Raw genomic sequence first — 6036 nt, 5'->3', positions numbered from 1 at the left:
CAATCGGAAGGCTGTCCGTTGAGTAGTACTCGTTGTTTTATGCTGGTGGGCCAATCTCTTATCCACGCGATCAGATTGGCTCCAATGCCCGCCGAGTGGAGTTTCTTAAGGAGTCGCTCGTGCGGTACCTTGTCGAAGGCTTTTTGAAAGTCCAGGTATATAACATCACTGGGGATGTGGGCATCCCAGTTCTTATATATACCTTTGAAGAAGTCGAATAAATTCGTTAGGCAGGAACGCTTGTTTTTGAAGCCTTACTGGGTGTCGGAGATTGCATTATTGTCTTCTAGAAACTTAACAAGTTTGTCTCCAATGATCTTTTCGAGTATTTCTCCTGCCACTGATGTCAAACTTATAGGCCTGTAGTTTAATGCAACGCTTTTGTCTCCTTTTTTGAAAATCGGTGTTACGTTCGTCATCTTCCAGTCTTCCGGGGCCTTATTCAGTTGAACTGATCAGTTGAACATATTAGTGAGTGGTTGAATTATTTGTTGTTTAAGCTCTTTTAATAACCGCGGGGACAAACTGTCAGGCCCCGCTGACTTGTTCGTGTCGAGTTTGTCCAAATACTTTTTCACTTTTCCGCGGGTCAGGGCCCTCAGCAATGGGTTCGATGTCCTCGACTGTGAATACGGATGCTAAGTTAGTATTGAGGATTCTGGCCATATGTTTACTATCCCGAGTTACTGATCCATTCTTGTCTGTCAGGGGACCAGTCTTGGATATATGTTTTGCGATCTGATGTATGTGAATAATTTTTTGGAGTTGGTCTTGATATCGCGCGCTATTTGTTTATCATAGTTGCGTTTACTACCTTCTAATAAGGGTGCGACAAGCTTTTAGGCTGGTGTGGTACTGTGTGCGGGCTTCGGCAGTGTCATTCTCTTTCATTAGTTTATTATTATTTTTTTTTTTAAGTTTACCGCCCTTTTTAATTCTCTGGACATTCACGGTGGATCTACGGCACCATTTACTCGCCTGGGTTTCGTAGGCACTGTAGCCTTCTCTACTCCCAAAAGCTTATCTTTGAAGTCGTTCCACACGTTGTCGATTGTATTGTCGGTGTAAGTTGGTCCCAGGTCGCAGGAGGAAGCAGCTCACGGGTTAGGTTGAAATTAGATTTTTTGTAGTCTGGTATCACTGACAGACTGTCTGCGAGTTTGTGACATATGTTGACATTAAAACGGATTTAGTGGTGATCGCAACCATTAATTTTCTCACCAACTTCACAGTCGTGAATGAGGTCGGGGTCGCTTACTAATACCAAATCCAGCAGATTGTTTTCTCTTGTCGGTTGAGTTACAACTTGAGTGAGGAACGAATCCTTAACGATTTCTATAAGTCTGTTATTACTTCTCAAGGAGGAGGAGAAAGAGGAAGAAGAAGAAGAAGAAGAAGAAGAAGAAGAAGAAGAAGAAAATTCATAAAAAGAGCTCTACCGCCTCCTTCTCCTTATGCTTGTTTCCATGTTTCCATGTTTCCTGCTTGATTAGGGAGTGTTCATGAACTTGTGTAATGAATAAGCTCAACACCAGGGAGAGGAGGAAGAGGAGGAGGAGAAATTGAAAGAAGAAACAAGAGAGAGAGAGAGAGAGAGAGAGAGAGAGAGAGAGAGAGAGAGAGAGAGAGAGAGAGAGAGAGAGAGAGAGAGAGAGAGAGAGAGAGAGAGAGAGAGAGAGAGAGAGAGAGAGAGAGAGAGATGACCGCTGTACCTGGAAAACTGTCTGTAATTGGAAGACTCATCATTAAGAACTCTGCTTTCTAATGAGGATAATCGAGCTAATGAAGATATACGTACGGTACATATGTTCGATCAATGTTGCTTTTTTCTTTAGCGTTCTGTCCTCCTTTCATTGTTTACATTGCCTGCAGACGATTCATTCCTCATGTTTACAAGCTACGAAGACGGAAAATAAGGAAACGGAAGGGAAATAAAAATAAAAGGATGAATAGCGAGATGAAAAAGCCAAAACAAGAAGATGAGGAAGAACTTAACAGAAAAAAACGAAAAAAAAACAATGAAAAAAAGAAAATACGCTTTGGAAGATAAGGAGGAGGAGAAGGAGGAAAACGGGGAGACAAAGAAGAAAATTGAGGAAGAACAAGAAAATAAGAAAAAAAAGCATTGTTGTGGAGAGTATTGCTGTGTTGAAGTCGAGCTTAAACACCGCGGCACAGCACACACAGCCTTGCCCTCTCCACAGCCGCAGCACAGACACGCCGCCCCTTTGCCCAGGCCGCTGACACTCCCGACGCAGCAGTGGCTAAATACCAAGCGACACCCTCCTTGCATTGAAATGGCCAGCGCTCTCCCTCACCTCCTCCTCCTCCCCCCTTCTCCTTCTACTTGCCCTCCTTCTCTTCCTCCACCACCTCCTCCTCCTCCTTGCCCTGCTTGCCACCCTCCTCCTTCTCCTCTTCAACCCTGCCCTTTGAACTCACTCTACCTCCTCTTCATTGCTCTCTTTGCACACTCCCTTCTCACGCTACCATTTTCCATCTCGTTTCTTTCTTTCTTCTCCCATTTCTCCATCTCCTACTATTCCTCCTCCATCTCCTCCTCCTCCTCCTTCTTCTCTTTCTCCTCCTCCAGCCCTCTAGTGAACTCTGACCCTCTCTCTCTTCCCCTCGCTTCCGCACACTCCACCACAGATTATAACTATTTGTCTCTTCATCTTGACAAGGCATTATCTCCTTTTTCACCTGCATTTCCTTCGCTTCCTCTTCTTCTCAATGTCTGAGTGTGTGTGTGTGTGTGTGTGTGTGTGTGTGTGCGTGTGGGTATGTATGTGGTGTGCGTGCAGGCGGGCGAGGGCAGGCCGGGGGGCACATGGCATTGTTGGGTGCGTTAGGTTATTGGTGTCGTTGATGGGACACATGTAAGGATTGTGGCACCAACGGAGGAGGAAGACGTGTTTGTCGACCGCAAGGGCTATCACAGTATTAATGTGCAGGTCATATTCGATGCCAACTATCGAATACTGGATATCCTAGCGAAGTGGCCTGGCTCAGGGCATGATGCACGTATTTTGAATGGCTGTGGAGTGGCAGAATTGTTCCAGAGAGGGCATGTCCCACCAGGTAGTCACTTGTTGGGAGACAGTGGCTATCCCAGCAAGCCATGGCTCCTGACACCTTACCTGCGACCCCTGCCTGGACCTCAGTCACGCTATAATAGGTGAGTAGATAGTCTTTATTTTTCTTTTGGGTATCAGTATAGTTTCTTACAATAAACATGTTGAACGTGAGATCCGCTAAAAATTTTGTAGAGTTGACATGCCACGCACTACCAGGTGCAATTAGGAAACTGAGCCAATCACAACATTTACCTATTATATACAGAGTTCGGATAATAGGTTAGGCTAAGTTTAGACTGATCGAAAAAAACTAATTATTTAGGTTCATTTTAGAATAATAAAAAAAATGAAAATAGCAAATAAATCAGGAAAAAACTCAACCTAATCTAAATTGACTGGCAACAAAAAATACACATATTATATCAGCTTAAATAATAATTAATGACATTAATAATAAGTACATCAGATTTAAAGAAAATAATACACCTTTTCACCTTCAAATTTAAAGAAAAAGATCTTTAAATGAAAAAAATTGTCAGAATTTTAAGGAGTTGATTTTCCTAGTAAAAAAGTTGACCTTCAAATTTAGAAAGTTGACTTTTAAATTAAAACACTTCACTTTCAAATTACAAAAGTTGACATAAATTTAAAAAAATAGATTTCAATTTAAAAAATGTAATTAACCCGGTGGCAGCGACGGGCCAAATTTGTGGCTTTACCGTGTAGCAACGACAGGCCAAATTTGTGCCATGATATAAACCCCTCAAAATAGAAGATACATAATCTGATCACAAATGCTTTGATATATATTATGAAGTGGTTTGTGTGAGGGGTGATTTTTTCTCATTTTTCTCGCTTGGAGGGACCATTAACCCGTGGGCTTCTGCTATGGGAAAGCCGAGAAGTGCCCGAGAAATGACAAAATTACTCTGCATTTTGAGACTAAAAAAAGAGCATGGAATGTACATCAGAGTACTCCTCTCATAACCACAGCCACGACTCGTCAAAGCCCTAAAAAGGGCCTTTCGACGTTCTCGGGTTAAGAAACATGATCCCCGCTGCTACCTGGTTAAACTGAAAAAAAATTGTCAAGGACAGTCAAATTTAGTCAAGCAAAGTCAAATTTAGTCAAGCTAGGTATGGCAAGTAGTGAATTTACCCATAGTTAATGGAACATAAGTACTTAATATTGACTGCCATTATTATTTGTTTTTTCTTTTAGGGCCCACAAACGGACAAGGAGTGTTGTGGAACGGGGAATAGGACAGCTCAAGCGCCGCTTTCATGTCCTACACAGCGAGGTCCGAGTAACTCCCCCGGTGAAGGTGTGCAAGCTGATACATGTATGCGGCATGCTCCACAACATCTGCAAGGACAGGAATACTCCCATTCCTCTCGATGCGGCTCAACCTAACGCTGAAGAAGTGGATCTTGCCGTTGCACAACCTGAAGGTGTGCAAGTTGTGCCGCCACTTCCAGCTGGTCAGCGGAATGAAGGTCGCCTGTATCGAGATGAATTCTGCAACTTGCATTTCCAGTAAGTTGGATATTTTATACATATAAGTTTTTCGAATTGAATCTGGGAAACACTCATTTCTTAAGAATCTGCATTATTCTGTATCATTATTATTATGAAACTACCTACTAGTTAATTTGTTTTTCGTTCTTGCAATGAAGACTGAAACCCGTTCCTCAGCACGACTGGACAGGTACTGTTCCACTTGCATTAATAAAGTAATCAATCTGTCAATCAATTATAACCCATATTCCTTTTGTAAACATTTGCAAATTAACATTCCCCTCTTTTTTTTTTTTTTTTTTTTTTTTACAGCAAAGGAGACAGTTCAAGGGCACACAAAAAGCAAACATTAATAAAAAAAAAAAAGCCCGCTACTCACTGCTCCTAAGAAGAATCCAAAGAGGTGGCCGAAAGATAGGTCAGTTTCGGGAGGAGAGGTGTCCTGATACCCTCCTCTTGAAAGAGTTTAAGTCGTAGGCAGGAGGAAATACAGATGAAGGAAGATTGTTCCAGAGTTTACCAGCGTGAGGGATGAAAGAGTGAAGATGCTGGTTAACTCTTACAAGGGTTTGGACAGTATAGGGATGAGCATGAGTAGAAAGTCGAGTGCAGCGGGGCCGCGGGAGGGGGGGAGGCATGCAGTTAGCAAGTTCAGAAGAGCAGTCAGCGTGGAAATATCGATAGAAGATAGAAAGAGAGGCAACATTGCGGCGGAATTTAAGAGGTGAAGACTATCAGTATGAGGAGGAGAGCTGATGAGACGAAGAGCCTTAGCCTCCACTCTGTCCAGAAGAGCTGTGTGAGTGGAGCCCCCACACATGAGATGCATACTCCATACGAGGGCGGACAAGGCCCTGTATATGGACAGCAACTGTGCAGGGAGAAGAACTGGCGGAGACGGTACAAAACGCCCAGCCTCGAGGAAGCTGATTTAGTAAGAGATGAGATATGAAGTTTCAGTTGAGATTTTGAGTTAAGGATAGACCGAGAATGTTTAGTGTTGAGGAAGGTGATAGCTGGGTGTTGTCAAAGAATAGGGATAGTTGTTTGGAAGATTGTGTCGAGTGGATAGGTGGAGAAACTGTGTTTTTGAGGCGTTGAAGGACACCAGGTTCTTCTTGCCCCAATCGGAAATAATAGTAAGGTCTGAGGCTAAGCGTTCTGCAGTCTCCAGCCTTGAGTCGTTAAGTTCCTGAAGGGTGGGTCTTCTATTAAAAGAAGTTGAATAATGCAGAGTGGAATCATCGGCGTAGGAATGGATAGGACAGTTCGTTTTGGAAAGAAGATCATCAATGAACAACAGAAAAGAGTGGGATAGGACAGAACCCTGTGGGACACCACTGTTAATAGATTTAGGGGAAGAACAGTGACCGTCTACCACGGCAGAAATAGAACGGTCAGAAAGGAAACTGGAGATAAAGGTACAGAGAGAAGGATAGA

This window comes from Eriocheir sinensis, unplaced genomic scaffold (genome assembly GCF_024679095.1).
Source record: "Eriocheir sinensis breed Jianghai 21 unplaced genomic scaffold, ASM2467909v1 Scaffold699, whole genome shotgun sequence".
NCBI classification, from domain to species: domain Eukaryota; kingdom Metazoa; phylum Arthropoda; class Malacostraca; order Decapoda; family Varunidae; genus Eriocheir; species Eriocheir sinensis.
Note: the sequence above shows the minus strand (reverse complement) of the source record.